The following is a 19,964-nucleotide window of genomic DNA, read 5'->3' on the forward strand; positions in this document are numbered from 1 at the left end:
AGACCTCAGTTGGAGCTTTGCCTAAGAGTAGATTGATTATTTAATTGAAAATAAATGTTTTTCTTTATTTCAAAAGGGTATTGAAGAGCATCTCACTCATGCATTTTTAAATGCTTTTGGTATTTCCATAGCCAAATCTTTGGTAAGAATTTAGTCAGGTTTATCGGCAGTTAAAAAAATCTTTACTATTTGGTACCTGCTTAATGATGAGATACATGCCATTAATTTGATCTCAGTCTGTTTTCTGTTGCACAGATGTTCACATTACAAAATCATTATTGTCTACCAGTACTCAGCGCTCCTATCGGAAAAGCCGGTATAGGAGTGGGGAACTAAATGGGTGTCTGAAGTCTCATCTTACTGTAGAGATAGTCTTTCCAAATGAGCAATAAAGGGGACTGTGTGAGGAAACGCATCTTTGGTGCATCTGAGATGCCTGTTATACAGCTAAAGGGAATACTTCAGCCTGACCGTTCACTCAGTCAGCACCAAGCCTTTATGCATTGAATAATTATTTTTAATGAATAGCATGGGGAGTTAAATCCTTATGACTTATGTCTCAAGTGAACTGAAAGTCTGTTTCCATAGTGAATGTGAACTAGGAATTTGTGATAGGAGTTTGAAGTAAGGTAGTTGTGCAAACCTGTATTATGGTCAGATGAAATCTGACCAAACTTGTTAGAAAGATTTGCGTTTGATTTTGAGAAAATAAAGCTAAGGAGGTTGTTCTGACCTTTGGCTGAAAATTGAAGTGAATGTATACAACGGCTACCTAATGTATTAATGTATGTAAGTATTCACACATTCTTTTTTTTCAAGTGAAACTTGGAAAAATTTATAAAATGGAAGATTTACTGATTTCTTCAAGCTCTGTGCTCATTATACAAGGCATAATGCTCTTGGGTTTACTTACAAAATGGTGAAATGAATATGGCTCCCCCAGGTAAAATTCTGGTCAGAGTGAAGTTATTAGCAAAATTCCCATTGAATGAGGCGGGGACAGAATTTCACTGAAACACAGGACACCTGACATCCAGTGCAAGGTTAAAAAATAAACCAGAAACATAACTCATATTTGAAAAAATATGTGTATTTCTCATAAACTTCATATTCCTATTAAAATAAAATGTTTTAATTGTTCTTCAAGCTAAGTCACATCTCTTCAGGCAATACTACTAAGTTAAATCAGAGTGAGTTTTTTTATAGAAATTAATTGTTCACAGTGTTCATAAAAACAATTGGTAGTACAGTAATAGACACCCCTTCAGTTTGACAGCCTCTCTGTGTCCATTTATGTTTCCTTTGACAGGATAAAATAGGTCTTTGACACGAAGTATTAAAAGTGTAACCCCTAAGTAGATGAGATGTTCATTTTATTCCCATTCAAGTAACCAAATTTTGAAAAACAATAGCCTTTCTTGTATTTAGTTTCAGAGTGACTCGGCAACATATCTTTCTTGTTTTTAATTTGTGCTACATGGTGACTCATAAAAAGACTTAAAACAGAGGTGGAGATGCTGCCTCTGTTGTTTTCTTGTTCTGATGAAGGGAGAGCTATCGGCTCTCATACTATGCATAAACATGGTTATCGAGAAATGTAACTCAACCCGTCAGTAAGACTGCAGCACTGAAGAAATCCTTTACAGTTTGTTCCTAAGCTCTCGACTGAAGCACTCCCTGGGGCAGACCGCACGCCCTGCAGTCAGCTTGCCCTGGAGAGGCAGGGAGGAGTAGCCTGCCTGTCGGACCTCTGCCATCACCACTACCGTGAGGGACGTGCTTCCAGCCTGGGGAATCGTTACTCCTCGGCGCTCTTAAGGAGGACAGAGCCATGGGCAATGCTGTGCCCAGCTGGGATCGAATGGCTAGTATAGTTGCAACACGTGCTTGGGAAAGGGGAAAGGAGCTACTTTCCCAAAAGTGGTCCCACAGGTACCTGGACCAGACCTGCAGAGAGACCTGCGTGAGCCCCTGAAGAGGAGCGAAGGGAGCAAACCATTTTGCACTCTGTGAGCGCTAGAGCCGGAGGCGGAGGTGAGAGGGGGCCCTGACTCCCTGACCCCTCTGCGGAGTGGAAAGCTGCTGCTGCTGGGGCAGGGGGAAAAAGTCCTCCTGTATTTTGTCTCTGCTTTTTAGCCCCAAGGAAAGACAAAAAACAATTTCTTATCCCAGAAGGAGAAACAAGAGAGACTGATGCTTTCTGGGTCAGTTCTTTCATATTTTAATAAGAGAATTTTTTTTTTTTTAATAGCCTAACTTCATTTCTCCCTGCTATGTGGAGAGAGCAGGCTCTGTCTCAGCAGAGGGGAAAAGGAGGCAGCTTGATCAGCAAACGAGGATAGAAAGTAATCCTCATTGCAGTTATTTCTGCTGTTCACTGCTGTTTGAGGAGGTAGCTCTTACTGGGGATCGTCCTGTAGATTTTTGATAAAAAGCATTTTCCTTGGTAGCATTTTCGCAGTTGTCTGTGACAAACCATTTTGGCTTGGTTCTTTCTCTCCTTCCTTGCCTTACCTTCATCTCTGCTATTCATTTCTTTCATAATTTATCTAAACAGCTTTCCACAAACCCTGTGAGATCATACCCTTCAAAGCCGAATTGTATTTCTTAACTCTCGTACTCCTCCTAGAGAGCTGTCAGGAGGTAGTTTTACACTTGGAGAGAAGATTGCTTGTTTCGCCTCAGCAAGTATTTTTAGTTAAGCATTTTTCCTCTAGGCGATTTCAGATGGTCTCTACTGGATCTTTAGTAACATACACGCTAGTATGTTTTATTTTAAGTTGTTATTTGTAGTTTTTCCATAATTTGGAGATAGCCAGAGGCTGTACCTCCTGTAAGAAAAATATTTTCATCCTCCTTAACATGAAGGAACTTGCTCCATTAACTGCGTTTGACTTAATGTTGTGAGTTTAAATACTAACCTGAAAGCTGTTAATTAGACCTCTGGTTTGAAACAAGGGCATAATTCACAGGTCAAATTTAGGTGGTAGCATTAGGTAGTTAGCAACTGGGTTTAGTAGACTCTGCTAGTGTATGTTTGGTTATGACTTTCCTGGTTGATAAAATGATTTGTTTGAGATTCTTTGGTTTTTCCTCAGATTCACTAGGAGTTGCTTAGTTAAGAACCCTAAAAGCCTGATCAATCAGTTTGTTAAAAATAAGCAAAAAAAAAAAAAAAAAATCGATCAGTTTGTTAAAAATAAGCAAAATAAGGTAGTGTGGATTTTTTTTTTCCTGTGTGCTGAAATTTATTTTTGGCCTTGTGTTAGGATCAAAGAAGGCTCACAAGGCAACTTTTGCATTTCAGCATCCTCCTAACTCCTGTTTCTGGCAGATCATAGAAGTTTAAGAAATACTTTTGCTTCTAGCCCATGTCTTACTAGCACTCCCTTCTCCCAGTCTGACTGGAGTGGGCAGCGCAGTACAAGGCAGAGGATGACTGTGGGTGACTGGTTTTTGTCGGTAACGCAGGCACACCTATTCCTCAGGTGCAGCTCTGTCTGTGGTAGCAGAACTCCCTATGGCTAACCTCGTGAGAAGGCAGAAAAGTATTTGCTCTTTCTTTGGACAAGCTGTAGAGGATCCTGTTTCCCTCACGGTTTCTAAATAGACTAAATTCACACGTTGTCATTTTTACATTTGTTGTCATTTGTTAGTGGAATCTGTGGTGATTTTGTTGTCGTGCTGACACCGTGGGATCACGATGACATATATGTCTGCCCTTGCCTTACAAGCAGGCAGAAACTGTGAGGCACACTTTTTTCCTGCTGCCGTACTGTGATAGTGGAAGATGCAGTACCTGCAAAATGGTTGGTAACCGTGGTCTTCTTGGTGGTGGCTACTGCAAGTGCTCTAAGAATACCCCTGAAGTTGTTTACAAGCCTCATCCGAGATGTTAGTCGTCGGGAGCAAAGAACTACCTTGCCGCCACGTTAAATTAGTTTTTAAAATTCTTTTACATAATCTCATAATACATTACGTTAGTGTTACAATACGTTAGTGTTGCTCCTTGTATGTTGTTTCTTCTGGGAAGCGTCTTTGGGAAAGTGTCCTCCTCTGAGATTTGGAGATCTTCTCGGATGTCCAACTGACAGGAACAGGATTTTAAACTCAGAGATTTTGAAACTTTCACATACATATTTTACGCATACAAGGAAACGCATTAGATTTAATTGTAAACAGCTCATGGACTCTGTGTGTTTGGACGGGTTGTGCGTGTTCATATGAGAATAATGTCTTGGTAACTACATAGCTTACTATTTAAGGTTTTACAGTCATATTCCTGGCATTTCTGTGTTATTAATGAAAGTTTTAGCTATTAGCGGAAATATTTCTTGTAGAAGTTTTCCATGGAAGCTGTGCTAAACTTTATGCTTCCAAAAGCGAGAAGCGAATGTGTGTGAACTATACACATGCACAAACTGTAAAACAAATGTGTGTAATCTAGCTACTGCTCTTTATTAAATATTTGCTATTGTATGATTGTTTTCAGCTGCTTATCACTTCATGTGTCTTTAACTTTTAGACTGAAGTTTTCCATGTTGGCTGCCTGCATTTCGGTATGTTTTATTTTAGCCAAAATGGCTCCATGGTTTCCAATAATGGGATTAATAAAAAGCATATTTTGCATTTGTGAAAAAGAAATACTCGGGCGAACTTTTCTTGAGAAGCTTATGGTCCTCCCTTATTTAGAAATTCGGCAGAAATTTGGTTTTTGCTTCTTAACTTTTCAGTGCTACCAATAAATACTAGTAAAATGTTGCTTGTCTCACGTAGTGTACCCACATGGAACTGATGTAATGAAGAACTCCATTAAAAGCCCCCAAGGAGGTACGTGGTTCTCCTGTAGGAGCAGGGTCTGAACAGAGTTGTCAACCAGGATTGAGGCCATATGTTAAGGACAGGGAGGAAAAGCAATATCGGACATGCGTATTTCACTTCTGAAGGCATTTTTATCCTAGGCTGTGAGAAAAAACGTAAGTTCTGTAAAATAAATGCTGTGCTGGGGAGTCGTGGGAAGACAAGGTGAATATGAACAGGTTTGAGCTTCTGGGCTGCTGGACTCCAGGAACAGCAGGACTTGGGTTGTCTTGAATTCTGCTGCAAAACCTGTCAGTTTGATTAGCTTAATGCATATTCCCAAATAGACTGGAGACGACACGATCATTTTTAGGAACTTGATTTGAGAACTCCAATAGTGTTCTCTGTACTGTGTCTTCAAGAGTATAATCAGAGAAAGAAACGTTTCATCAATGCTTTTATCAACATGGGGCTTATACAAGTCCACTGTTTGAGCCTATCGGAGCCCATGGAGAAATTTTGCAAGTCTTGTCAGACTCAAACTAGAACGACCACCTTTTTAGCTTTTGTTTATATTTCTTGATTGTGTGTGCATTATCTCTTGTTGCATTTTTGAAAAGTTAGAGTGATTTCTTAATTTTGTGATATCAATTAACTGCATTCTCTTGAGTATGCAAGGATCTGGGTAGGAATAGAGGATAAAATTCTTTGCATTTACACATCTCAAATGATCTTAGTGAGATTTTCTAGCTATATTGTATAGGGTATTTTACACTTAAAAATGAGTTAATATTCTGGAGACTAAATGGAGAATATTAATTTCACATAACCATATTTAAGCAGTCATTTATTTGCTTAGGTAGTTGGTTTTTAGAACTAATTGAGTAAATAAATTCTGTTCAAATATGTTTATGAATAAATGTAAGTTTAAATAATGCTTTTCACCATTTACAAAAAAAAAAAAATTATTTGCCTTTCATTGTCCAGCAAACCTGCATGTGCTTCCAGTCCCTCCTTGTACCCCTTTTGGGAAAAACCCAACATGGTTGATGAGTTGGGATGCAGCACAATTTATATACTTGTAAGAAAAAAAACACACAGAAGAATGCTGCCAGTCAGTATTTGTTAACAAAGTGAAGCATGATTTCAAAAACACTTCGTGTTCTTGATTTGCTTGAAATAGTTTGTTTACAAATTTAGCCCCAGATCTGACAGTTGGGGATCCTACATGAATACACCAGAAATGTGTGCGAGATCATACTTTAGGAAAATGCAGGTAAAAGCATTGCAGTGTTGCTTCTGAAGTGCTGTAGTCATCATGTGAGGGTTTGACCAGGTGCCTTGCGCTGTGTTACGGGTTGTGCTCCGCATCTGGGTGGACGCCTTTGGGGCAGGCTCCAGAAATATCAGGTCTCCGCTGATCCTTTCCGCGGTGAGCCGGGTGGAGTTTGGTGAGGGACCAGTTCTCACCTGCATTTCCCACCTGGGTGTTGGTACCCAGGGAAGGCTCACTAGTACAGCTAGTTCCACCAGCCTCGGGAAAGTTGATGCGTATCCTCCAGGCAATGTAGTGCCTCAGGGACTAAAATAAGCCATCCCAGTTATCGACCTTTGTACTGATGCGGCTGTGTTAGCACATTCACTGGCACAGAGATTTTGTTAGAGAAGAGGAAAAGGATCACACCCTAAGGGACGTTACGGTGCTTGTGAAAGCTGCTGGTATCATTGTGGCCTCTGCTGCCTGTCTGTATTTCTACATGTCTGTCTTCAAACCCTTCAAGTAACTGAATCCAGATCATGTTCAGCGTTAGGTATTAGATAAAGGTTGTTGTAAGCTGTAAAGTATTTAAGTACCCAGAGTAGGGTATGAAACACTGGAGTTTGTTTAAAAGCTCACCCAGGAGATGAAATGCTCCCTCGTTTGCCAGCTGACACTTCCAGTATTGTTTTCTTAATTTCTAGTAGCACTCTTCGGACTTCAGAGGCCCCTGATTTTAGTGAGAGAAATAGGAGCATAGTCAAGCCTATAATGCCTGATGGCTTCAGAGAAGAATTTTTCAACAGCGTTATTAATAATGGGCTCTTAAAGCACTACGGAAGATGAAATAACAGCAGTCCTATGAAAGAGACCCTGAGAACCACCACCACCTTTGTCATTCACTGAAAAAATCAGGTCTTGGTATAAGGAATTTTTTTTGGGGGAAAAAACAACTCGAGTGCAATAAGCTGACTCAGGCAATACAGTAATAATGATAAACTTTATACAGCAAAGTGTCTCTTATTAATGTGCTGCAAAGCACTCCAGAGATTTTCAGTTCTCAAATTAAGCTATAAAAGATAATAGGAGAGCTTATAAAGTTTCTGCACAGTGAGTGATTTCATGGCAATGGCTTTGTTTGTTTTAATGATGTGAGCAGAGGGCATTTGCCCGACATCTTCAGCATTCTGAAAGGGAAGAAATAGGTGCAGCAGTTACATTTTACAGTTTCACTGACATAATATGAGTGCTTTTTTTGCAGCTGTATCATGGTGTACTTTGTAGATTGTAAGTAAGTGTCGTGGTTTAACCCCAGCCAGCAACTAAGCACTACACAGCCGCTCGCTCACTCCCCACCATCCGGTGGGATGGGGGAGAGAATTGGAAGGGTGAAAGTCAGAAAACTCGTGGGTTGAGATAAGGACAGTTTAATAATTGAAGTAAAGTGAAATAGAATAGTAGTAATAATAGTAATACAATAATACAGTAATAATATACAAAGCAAGTGATGCATGATGCAACTGCTCACCACCTGCTGACTGACACCCAGCCAGTCCCCAAGCAGTGGTCGCTGCCCCATGGCCAACTCCCCCCAGTTTATATACTGAGCCTGACGCCATACGGTACGGAATAGCCCTGTGGCCAGTCTGGGTCAGCCCCCCTGGCTGTGCCCCCTCCCAGCTTCTTGTGCACCTGGCAGAGCAGGGGAAGCTGAAAAGTCTTTGACCACTGTAAGTACTGCTTAGGAACAACTAAAACATCAGTGTGTTATCAACATTGTTCTCATACTAAGTCTAAAAATCAGCACTATACCAGCTACTAGGAAGAAAAAATCAACTCTATCCCAGCTGAAACCAGGACAGTAAGTTTTGAAGTTAAAAACTTCAACAAGGAAACAGATTTGGAAGTTTACTGCTGCTGTGATTCAGCTGGTTGCAGAAATAAATACGTTTGGATAATAGTTGAGGGCCATGACTTTTTAGGGGCATCCATAATCTTAATGTACTTCTTCATGGACAGAATGACTTTTATAAGTGGTAGTGTTTTGCAGACAAGCTCATCCGAGGAGTCAAGAACGGGTTGGAAATAGAGACAAAGTGACCTTCCTCCATCTCAGATGACCTTTTTGCCTTCCCAAAACGAAGTATGAGCAAATGTTTTTTGACTGTGCTGTGGCCGAAGGACACCTTGTGCTGTCCCCACCCGGCTGTCCAGCCTTAACTCCCAGGCGCATGCTTTCCTCAGCAGTGGGGGCTTAATAGAGAAGTAGTGAATTTTTCATCCAGCTACCTGGAATAACAGAGAAAAGTCTGAATTTTAGAAGTTAGATTTGAGCTACCACTAGCGTATTTTAGTTTGAATGCTACATGTTTACTTCCTGATACTTTTGTAGGTCTCCTTTGCCTCCCTTGCATTCACTTTCATGATAAAATTGACTTACTAATCTCAGCAAATCTATCTGGAGGAGGACTGCATTATATTGTTGTGAGGTGAATTTTTTTAGTGTAAATGAGTTTTCTCTTTAAGCAGAAAAATATCTGCATTAATGCCATGAAATGCTCTAAAGGAGCATATATTGCAGGTACGATCTGCCTACAGGGCTTTGTACAAAGACATATACACACAAGGGTGTAGACAAATACACAGACAATTTTCAGAGACACTTTGCCTGTATAGCGCTTGCAATGATGAGAGGTTCATGTTGCTGTCATATAGAGAGCCTGCAAGAAAGCTCCTCTGCATTGGGAGAAGGAATGTAGTTTCATTCATTAAGAGGTAGAAAATAACATTTTTTTTTCTTTTGCCTGAAGTCACTACATACCAAACTGTTCATGGGCTTTGAACAGAAAGATTTTTCAGACTAGAAAAATATTTATGGTGTTGCTTGCTTTTTTAGTTGAGCAGATTTGTCTGTTTTTTGAAAGAAGGATTAAAATAAAATGAGGAAGCTAGATTCCCTTCTTCCTTATAGGGGTGAAGGTTTATTCCAGCTGTGAGCGCTACTAACTTCTCTATAAAATGCTTGCGCATTGCCCAACTGCTCTTGCGTGTTTCAATTAAAATTTGGCGTTGTCAGTTCAGATTTGTTGTAAGTGCAGTTTGGTGGTTTAGATTATGCAGCTGAGTAACGGAAGGCAAAGCATATGTGTGCGAAAAAGGCATTTAGTTGGAAACAGGAGTTGAACTGCATTCAGTTTTTGCCAATGCTGCTTTTAAGTTTGTGCTATTTTAATAGTTTCCCCAAGTGATAGTGTTACCAAAAGAAAATAGCCCTCTGAGCTGGCATTTTTGATGTTTGCTTCTGGCCACAAGGTAAATTTGGTTTGGTTATTTGTTAAAAATCCACATAGTTCTGTCTGCAAATGCATATTTGATTTTTTTTTTCCTTGTCTGTTCTGTATGTTTTTAATAAAAAAGTCCAGAGCCTTTTTTGAACTATAAAATAAATGTAGAGCTTCAGTCTTGCCATGAGGTCTCAATGGGTAGAAAATGGATTCTATCTTGGTGTATTTTGATGTATAACATGATGTAACAGGAGCAAATCCTTTGACGTTTTGTTGATAATTGGGTTTTAAAGTTGTGAAGGTATACATGCTTGAAAACAGCCCATTACAAATCCAAAATGTGTACTGAATTAACATGCCAGGGTTGGTTGGTTTGGTTTTGGTTTTGTCATCATTCTAGGGAACAGATTTTATACACTACTTTGGTTGGGTTTTCTTGCATGTTATTTAAAAATGAAGAACACCGACAAACCCAAACCCACGAGTGTTAAGCTAGAAGAGGTGAGAAAAGTCAGAAAAATGCCTAGGTATATCAGAATTAGTCTTGCTAGCTTACACATATACCAGGTAGCAACTTACTCCTTCCAAAAAATGGGATTCTGAAGAGAGTAATTCATTCTTCCATTTGCCGTAGGCAGACAGACCTGTATGCAGTTCCTCTGGCTGTCGTCCCCGCAGTGACAGCAGCCCTTGCTGTTTGTCTGCTGTTGTGGAAGACCGGAGGGCAGGGCAGCGACCCCCGGGGCATGGCATATATATCCCTTTGAGCTGGAGGTGGGATAATCCAGTCATGCTTGCGCACCCATTGCTGGCTGGGAGACTCCAGCTGTGGTTTCTGGGATGACCATCCTCCCTCAGAAAGGTTCTCTGACGCCTTCGTGTTCCCTTGGGTCAGCGGTGCGAGGAAGTACTGCGTACCGTTACAGAACATGAGTGCCGTTTGCAGGATCAGCATACAGCCCCGCAGATTTTACATTTACGGATGCAAAGCGTAGATATTTAGTTTGATGGTAATTAACTTGAACAGTGTACCAAAGTATTTGGCACATTTTGAAGTGTTTTAAAATCAAGGTTTCAGTTTGTTTCTGAGAAATTTTGTAGTTAACCCAGTTTCAGCTCTTGATGCGTGAGTGACTGGGTAACATATGATGAACTGTTATATAAGATGCTCAAATTGTTGATCCAAAATTCTAGCTATTTAACTCTTCTGGGATCTTAGTGTTTCTTGTTTTATTTTTGTCCTGTTTTCTCTTTTCAGTATTTGAAGTGTTGATATGAAGCCCTTTTTTGCCAGTGCTGTTAGCAGAGAGAACTTATGTACACCCATCTGCCTGTTCCTTGGGCATGGGAATGGGTTGTACTGTCAGGAGCTTTTAACTACGTGGTATAGATTAATACAGGTGGGATTTTTCCTGCTTTCTCCTGTGTTTCCTCTAAATAGGTTTGTGTCTTGCAGCAAGATATAGTGGAATAAGAATCATCAGCATCATTGGTTCCAGCTGCCTCCTCAACAGAAAAACGGCATTTTATTTGGATGAGCTTTGCTGTCTCTTGAATATTTCAAGAGGAAGACAGTCTCTCCCTTTCCGTGCATCTTTCCCACCCAGATGTTTCGTTCTTTATTGTGCTTTATTAATAAGTCCAACGCTTTCTTAGCTGTAGGGCTGCAATGCAGAAAGCAGATGCTCCTATTAGAAAACATTCCATGATATTGGAAGCTTATTTATCAAAGGCACAAAGTCAGACTGTCATTACATTTTCCACTTGTTTAAAAAGAAGAAAAAAAAAAGCCAAAAGTATTCTTTGCTTTTATGGTAAGACTAACGGTAGGTTAACAGCTGGGAAATACAAAGCTGCAACTCCATGGCTGAAGGAGGAAGATAATGATTGTTCATCTGCAGAGATCATTATTTTCTTCTAATACGAGATTGCAGTGTTTCTGTTTGTAGCTGTGAAGCTTTAATTGCACTTCATAATTATTTATAAATTACATCTGTGTAGGTCCTTCCTGTAGGAATCGGCGTCTTTATTGGGAGAACATTGCGTGGGGGGAAGACTGGCAGGTAGGCTTGAAAGACTACACATGTGATCTTATGTGTATTTGAAAGTAAACATTATGGTTTTGTACTTAAAAGGACAACATGAAACACAAAACCAGGCCAGAGAAGTCAGATTTCCGTAAATGCATGGGTGGTACAGGAAGAGAACGAGTGAATGGGATGTTTGCCTGAGAGAAACAAAACAGTCCAATTTTCCTTGATAAAAACACCGATTTTTGAGTTGTTTGGTCAAAAGCCTCAGAGTATTTTTTCCCTCAGTTATTAAAGAAGGTGCTGTCAGTGTTGCATTGCTAACACGCTTCTTCAGTTGCGTGCAGTTACGTGCCTCAGTTGCATCCAGACACTGTATATGAGCATAGCAAGAATGGTTTTAAAATATGACAAGGGTATATTAAAATATATCTGTTATTAAACAATGTTAGTAGACAATGGATAGGGCACTAGATTAAAAAATCACAAACATGGCGTTCTTGGTGAGTTTGCTGATCAGGATTAGAAATGCTTCCTGAATTACAGCTGGAGTGAGGGAGTCGGAATTCTGTTCTTATATCTGTGCTAAACAAGAACTTCTCAACTAGGGGAATTTCACAGATTTAACTGATAACAGCGTTACTTCCCATGCCTTTATGCAGTTTGTTTATGTAAAAAGCTGTCCTTCAAGGACAAGAAAAAATAACCTCTTTGCTCTTGTCTGTTGAGTGTATGACTGACTTTCTGCACCGACTGCAGCTGTGTATTGCAGAGTGCCGTTGTCTCCTGTGCTGCTCACAGTGGCGCTGGGAACACCCTGCAGCTGATGTGCCTGGTGCTATCTATGGGTTTTTTAAACTGGGTTTTGCTTGTCTGGATAACGTTCCGTTTGCATTTCTTCGTGCAGCACGCAGATGATGTTGGCTACTGACACCACTGTAAATAAACCAGATGAATTCTTGTGGCGTGGCTTGATTTGCAGGAAACTAGAACTAGCTTTGTGTAGTAATGTGTATAAAATACTAGTGGGCTGTTCTCCTAAGTTCCTTGCCCTCCTAAGTTCCTTGCCCTCCTTAACAGCTGCTGCTCACAGCAGATGGACTTTCATAGTACTGACTGATACAGCCTTCCAGAAAGTTATGAAATTCTTACCAGTGCTTCTTCAATTAATATGGTGGCAGTTTATGCCAATTCAATTATATAGTTCATGGAATCATAGAATCATGGAATCGTTAAGGTTGGAAAGGACCTCTTGAGGTCATTGACTCCAACCTGTTAACCTAACTGCCTTGTCTACCTCTAAACTATGTCCCTAAGCACTACATCCACACGTTTTTTGAATACTTCCAGGGACTGTGATTGTACCACTTCCCTGGGCAGTGTGTTCCAATGCCTAACCACTCTCCCTGTGAAGAAATTTTTCCTAATATCCAATCTAAATCTCCCCTGGCGCAGCTTGAGGCCATTTCCTCTCTTCCTATCGCTTGTTAATAGGGAGAAGAGACCGACCCCTGCCTCACTACAACCTCCTTTCAGGTAGTTGTAGAGAGCAATAAGGTCTCCCCTCAGCCTCCTCTTCTCCAGACTAAACAACCCCAGCTCCCTCAGCCGCTCCTCGTAGGACTTGTGCTCCAGACCCTTCACCAGCTTCTTTGCCCTTCTCTGGACACGCTCCAGCACCTCAATGTCCTTCTGGTAGTGAGGGGCCCAAAACTGAACACGGTACTCAAGGTGCAGCCTCACCAGTGCTGAGTAGCAGAAGAGGATTTTCTTTGGTCATGGCTCAAGTGCATAGGACGCTTGAGAATGGCTGAGCACCCTCGCTTCCCAGTGGCGTATGTAGCAAACCCAAGTGCTATACAGATACTAGTTTTAATCTCCAACAGCTTCCATGCTCCTGGTCTATTCAGCACCAGTTCATTTTTCATTACAGTTAGCACTGGTTCACTGTTCTCGTCCGCATTTTGCATTTGCCAAAATGAGCATTGCGTTGTGGTTTTTCATTCATACCAAGTATTTTGACAGAAGTTCAAATAATGTTGGATAACTCCTCTTATTAATCTCTGAATTTTCAGATTCCCATATATGTTTACTTCCATAGTCCCCAATACTGTTCAGTGGGAGGACTGCGCCATTCCACGTCCATACGCTGCTTGAGATTTTCACATGGGAGATACTGTCTTCGGCATTTTCTTTTCAGAACAATCAGTGAAGATGTTTCTGCCTTCAAAAATGAAGTGCAACTTGACTAGATCCACACAGTCTGCTTTTTATGAGTGAAGTCAGTACGTGTGTCTGTATCTTCATTGTGTATGTTAGGATTTTTGGCTGCTCTAATTCAGTGGGAGAGGTTGGTTTCAGCTGTGCACCCAAAAGGCGCTCTTGGTGGCGAGAGGAAGGGTGCCGCTGGGTCTCCTAGGGATGATGGGAGTGGTTGATGTAACTCATTTGCTGCAGGAAAGGCGCGCTGCCCATTCGCTTCTCTTATGCAAGGTTTGTCAGTGGAGGTGACGTGACCGTGTGCTCCTATTATACCTAAAAACCTAGATAAAGAAATTGGGGAGCTTGTGTTGGCTGGCAAAAAGGTTGGAAATGCGTGATGCATGCTTGGAAAATGGAGAGCTTGTAAATAACGTACAATGCTTGTGTCTGCGTGGTGGGTTCTCAAGATGAGGTGAAAGGAAGCCAGAAGATAGATTTTGTTGAAGCGGCAAAGAGTTGCTGTGGGAGAGAAGGAGGAGAGAAACCTCTCTCATCTTGTGCTCAGCTCCGTGTTGGTAATGTTCTTAACAACAGATGGGCAGTGGCCGTGTTGTGTTCTCCTAAGGTGTTTCCTCCCTGCTCGCGCATCCCATGTGGCACAGCAGAGTTAAACCCATAACTTCCCTGTCCTACTGATGCTTATCTGGGTGGTCAGGTTCTGCAGCTATGACTCCCAACCACAGTTTTTCCAGTGGTATGCAGGGATGCTAGATGTCCCTTGGAGTGTAGTTGGATGTTGGATACTCAAAGTCCTGAGATATGCAGAATCCCCTGGGTTTCTGGCAACTGCTTGTTTCTCATACAAGTCACAGGGACACCAGTCAAAAACTTGTGATCTTTTCTCCAATCTGCTCAACATAATTTTTGCTTTTACCAGCCTTCTGCAAATTCAAATACTGACTCTGTGTTGCTTTGGAAAAAGATTAATTAAGACTGGATTCTGCCTTTACTACCTTTTTGTTATTTTGGCAAATAAAATTCAGAGCTCAGGTTTTTCTCTGACTGTTTAGGTTCATAGAGCAGCATGATTAATGATTTCTCTTGACAACTTCTGGTAATTACGGTTTTATTAAGGTCCAAAAATAAACAATGCAATCTTCTTATTTGCCCTGCATAACTCGGCTTGTACAATTTCTCCCAATAATTATCTCATCCAAATCCAATAGCTTGTCACAGAGATCTTAGTAAACTTTTCCACTGGGGTTTTACTGCATTCTGTCAGCACAGCTATGGGAAAATATGTGGCTCTTCAGTTTATTCGTAGAGATAGGACCCAGATTAATTATTTCACTTAACAAGATTAATGGAAAGAAATGTGGCGTGCTCCTTTGTGTTATCAGTTATTTATAGGATTTCTTCAAGTGAAATACTCCTTGCTGTCTGATTACCAGAGGCTATTCTCTTTGGCGTGAAGCTACTGCACAGGCCAGTTTTTATATCATTGCTTCAGTTTGTTGCTTTGCTCCAAAAAGAAACAAATAGGAGGAGGAGGAGAAGAAGAAATGTCTGTACCGAAACATTCATCCTTTTTCGTTTAAACCGGGCCTTGTCTGTAGTGGATTTTGCAGCATGTGCTGCCATTGGCATTGGGGATATATCTTGCTTTCTAGAACATTTTCTTACCAGGCTAGAAAAAATTTTGCTTGATTTTGGCAACATGCCGCCTTCTCAATACCTGTTTCCTGCTTCAGCTAATGCAGAAAGAGCACACCTAGCTTTGGTTGTCCTCTCTTTGCCCCAATTCAGGGAGTGCTGTAACAAAAAGGAAGGAAAAAGAAGCTTGGACACTATTCCTAAACAAGCTGAAGAGTATCTGAAAGTATCTGTAGGAATATAAATATGTAGAACATAACTTAACATAGAAACTCATTTTGTATGTCACTGAAATGCACCAAGAAAGTGAAATACAGCAGCTGTTTAAAAAGTCACAACTGACCTATACAAATATTGAAGATAGAAAGTGAAAACAAATGATGTATATGTGTGTGTGAGAAAGATGCGATTAGATAAACATATTTTAACCATCTGGTTTTCAGTTAGATTTGTGTATGGTCTCCTGTGAAAGTCGCCTTGAGTTTTTTAAGTGGTCTTTCGAGTTATGGAGCATAGCGTTTCCCAAGAACCAGGATTCATTTAGCACTGGTGCAATGTTATCTTAGAAGGAAGACAAGTTACAGATAGAAGTAAATAAAATAAATGAGGATCACACAGTAAAACACAGGCCTTACCATCTAAAAAAGAGTAGGTATAACTGGTAGATATTAATATCTAGTTTAGAAGTCTCTATGAGAAGCAAAACCAAAGCCTGGAAAACTCTTGGTGAATCCAAAAGCGGGTGGAGAGGTGAGCTATAAGTGTGCACATATGCTTCATTTTAAATTGCTTTAGCAAACTTTAAAAGATATTTTTACAAACATTGTTTTATAAAAACAAAATGTTGGAAGTGTTTTTCCAGCCAGAAACTTCTTGAATATGCAAGTCTCTGCTGCCTTAACTTACAGGAAGTATAGGCCTTACTTCAGCAAAGTGTGCTCCCTTGATTAAGTTAAATTAAACCACAGCTCACAAGCTGTTCAGTAACTTTCTCAAAAACGTAAATGTAGCTTATGCTACAGATACTCCTGTTATAATTTTGTTAAACACCTCAGTCAAATGCTGTCCTTTAGGATGCCTTGTGCCAAGGGCTATCACAGGAAACGTTTCCCATGACTGTAGCTCTTCTGACAGCATATCCAGTGAGTTCCTAATGCCTGGGTGGGAACCAACAGCGCATGGCCAAAGAAACAGACTGTACAGAGTGAAAGGAAATGGAAAACAAACAAACAAAAACCCCAAGCTGCAGCATTTACATGTCAGCCAGTGCTTTTGTGTTTTTCAAGACATTACAGAGATACCAGTCTTGGAAAAAGTAGTATTTCACTTCTTCTTTCGGTGCAAGTTCCTCCAGGCTGGTCCTGACTGATGATTGCACAATACTTCATAAAAAGTAGATGTTATTGCATGATTTAATGACACTTATTGGCTACTTTTCCCTCTCGGATTCTTTTTTACAGTGGCCGTTTAATACTGCATCTTCAAATGTTCAGAAAAGAGGAATAGCAGGTTCACTAGCTAAATATACCATGAGAACATGTAACTCACATAAGGTGTTAAATAGTCAAAATATTTTCTGTTTGCAGTTTGTGTGAGGTTCAGATGGTGGTGTCTTTCCCAGGACCAAATGTGAGAAAAATGGAGAGGATGGAAACAAATCGATTTGATTTTTCTCTAGGTGTTCAGTCATGTAAGCACATAGTAGCTGAAAATCTTTATAGCACAGCTACATATTTATAAAACACGATGTTTTGCTTTGGTTTGCTTCTGAGACTCATATAACACTGCAGTGGATGAATGAAAGCAGAAGTGGAAGCAGAGTTCCTGTTGCAATTGGAAAGGAGGTAACAGATGGAGCAAAGAGAAAATCTCTAGTCTTTCTAGTCTACATTTTCTCTTTGCCATCTGATCAGTATGATGGGATGTGTTCCCACCGGGGTCTCTGCAGGTTGTGAAAAACATAATAGTTACATCAAAGATCACACCTTATTGTAGTTCTATCAGTATTGTTTACTTTCCACTCTCTTTTTCAGATATGTATTTTCACTTTTTGGTCCTTTAAGCAGGTTGGTTTGACATTTCTGCACCTCACTGGTATAAAAGGATAAACGCATAGCTTCACTGGAGTTGGCTGAGCCACACCAAAATGTGTCCACAGAGGTCCTGACCCATTCTGTGCATACAAACATGCCAGTCTATTAGGAACAAACACAAACCTCCTCTGTTTAAACATCGGTTCAGCTTTAATGGAGAATTTCTGGATAATGTAAAGTACAATATAAAGGTCATAGCTTTACTTGCTGTTAAAAAATTGAATTTGCCATTTTACTGATTTGCTGTAGTATCACCTGGGCTGCTTTGTCATCGTCACCTGGATGCATTTGAAATCTGAGAGACCTGAAATCGTTGTGCAGATGTGACTGATGAAAGGTCTGCCTGTTGAAAATAATACTCATTAAATAGCCTGCTTAGCCATAAGTGTGAAGCATTTTATAAGTACTGCACTTGGTTTTGAGTTGTGAAGAGGCCCAGCAAGCTCTGAGCACTGCACAGGCTTGCCCCAGCAGCCTGCTCTGTTTCCTTACTTGTGTCCTGCCAGCCACATCCAAATTCATTATCTGCCAAGGGAGAAGAGTGCTTTTGCAGTGATAGAAAATGCTCACTTAGGGCAATCAAGAGATATCGGTATCTTCTTTCACTTGAGTCCTTAAGGGAGGACTTAAACCTGATGCAGTGCACTACCTTTTAAATTTTAAGGTCTGAATGAACTCTGTAAGTGTTTCAGCGTCCCATAATGTTGTTAAAATTAGATCTTTCTATCTGAAGAAGCAGTGGTTGCTGAAGGTGCCTGCATTGTCGAGTTTCTTCAGCCCTATTGGGTTCTTCTTTGTCTACCTGGACTTTAGTAAGGCCTTTGACACCATTTCCCACAGCATTCTCCTGGAGAAACTGGCTGCTTGTGGCTTGGACGAGTGTACTCTTTGCTGGGTAAAAAACTGGCTGGATGGCTGGGCCCAAAGAGTTGTGGTGAATGGAGTTAAATCCAGTTGGTGGCTGGTGACAAGTGGTGTTCCCCAGGGCTCAGTATTTGGGCCAGTTCTGTTTAATATGTTTATCAATAATCTGGACGAGGGGATCAAGTGCACCCTCAGTAAGTTTGCAGACAACACCAAGTTGGGTGGGAATGTTGATCTGCTGGAGGGTAGGAAGGCTCTACAGAGGGATCTGGACAGGCTGGATTGATGGGCCAAGGCCAGCTGAATATGAGCCAGCAGTGTGCCCAGGTGGCCAAGAAGGCCAATAGCATCATGGCTTGCATCAAAAATAGTGCGGCCAGCAGGACTAGGGAAGTGGTCATCCCCTTGTACTCAGCACTGGTGAGGCCGCACCTCGAGTACTGTGTTCAGTTTTGAGCCCCTCACTACAAGAAGGACATTGAGGTGCTGGAGCGTGTCCAGAGAAGGGTAGTGAAGCTGGTGAAGGGTCTAGAGCACAAGTCTTATGAGGAGCAGATAAGGGAACTGGGGTTGTTTAGCCTGGAGAAAAGGAGGCTGAGGGGAGACCTTATTGCTCTCTACAACTGCCTGAAAGGAGGTTGTAGCGAGGTGGGGGTCGGTCTCTTCTCCCTAGTAACAAGCGATAGGACAAGAGGAAACAGCCTCAAGTTGCGCCAGGGGAAGTTTAGACTGGATATTAGGAAAAACTTCTTCACTGAAAGAGTAGTCAGGCACTGGACCAGGCTGCCCAGGGAAGTGGTTGAGTCTCCATCCCTGGAGGTATTTAAAAGACGTGTAGACGTGGTGCTTAGGGACATGGTTTAGTGGTGGACTTGGCAGTGCTAGGTCAACGGCTGGACCCAATGACCTTAAAGGTCTTCTCCAACCTAAACGATTCTATGATGCCACTATAGTTCATCACCTGAACAAGGGAATCTGCCCTAGAAACCTGAAGTTAATTAGTTTAGCAGAAATGTTGAAGATGTGGAAAATAATTCTTCTTTTAATAAAAAGTTAATTTTCAAGAAAGTAGGAGTATTTTATTCTTTGAAGAATCAGAAGTTTATTATATCTAATACAAAGATGTAACAATAACAGAATTTCCCTGGATGCTAAGGTATTAGTGCACATCTCTTGAGCATCTCTAAGATGGGGAGAGAAAGTAAAATGCTGAAAACAGAAGGTGTCAAAATTGTGGATTTATAAACCAAAATCGAAAGTTATAAGGCTGAAAATGTTAATGCAAATACGGACCTGCTTTTATAAATATAGAAGATACTCAGGCCTCTAGAGAAAAAGCTTGGGAAATGAGTGCAGCATCCATCTGTAGTCATTATAGAATAGTTAGCACAATGTTAAGAGCCAAAAGAAATATGTGCTGTGGTGTATGTATATTATACTTGCTCAGTTGTATGTATTTTAGAATAAAATTGCCTTATATGAAATGGTTATTAGTTGCATAGAGAACTTGGAAGGGCTGAAAAAGTATCTTGAGGACCTGACACTCAGGAATAATAGCATTTTAAACACTATTCTGAAACTTTTTATGCAGCTTTTTCTGATAGAAGTTACTACATGTAAAGGCATTGTTTTCTTTTTTTTTTTTTTTTTTCCTTAATTTCTACTTTCTCCTCTATTAAGTTGAGATTGTTGGGTAAGAAATAGGGAAAACATCTTAAATCTGTTCTGTAACCTTATTTGATTTGAATACAAATTACTAGATTTGAATACAAGAAACTAA

This window comes from Platalea leucorodia (assembly GCF_965183815.1).
Source record: "Platalea leucorodia genome assembly, chromosome: 1".
NCBI classification, from domain to species: domain Eukaryota; kingdom Metazoa; phylum Chordata; class Aves; order Pelecaniformes; family Threskiornithidae; genus Platalea; species Platalea leucorodia.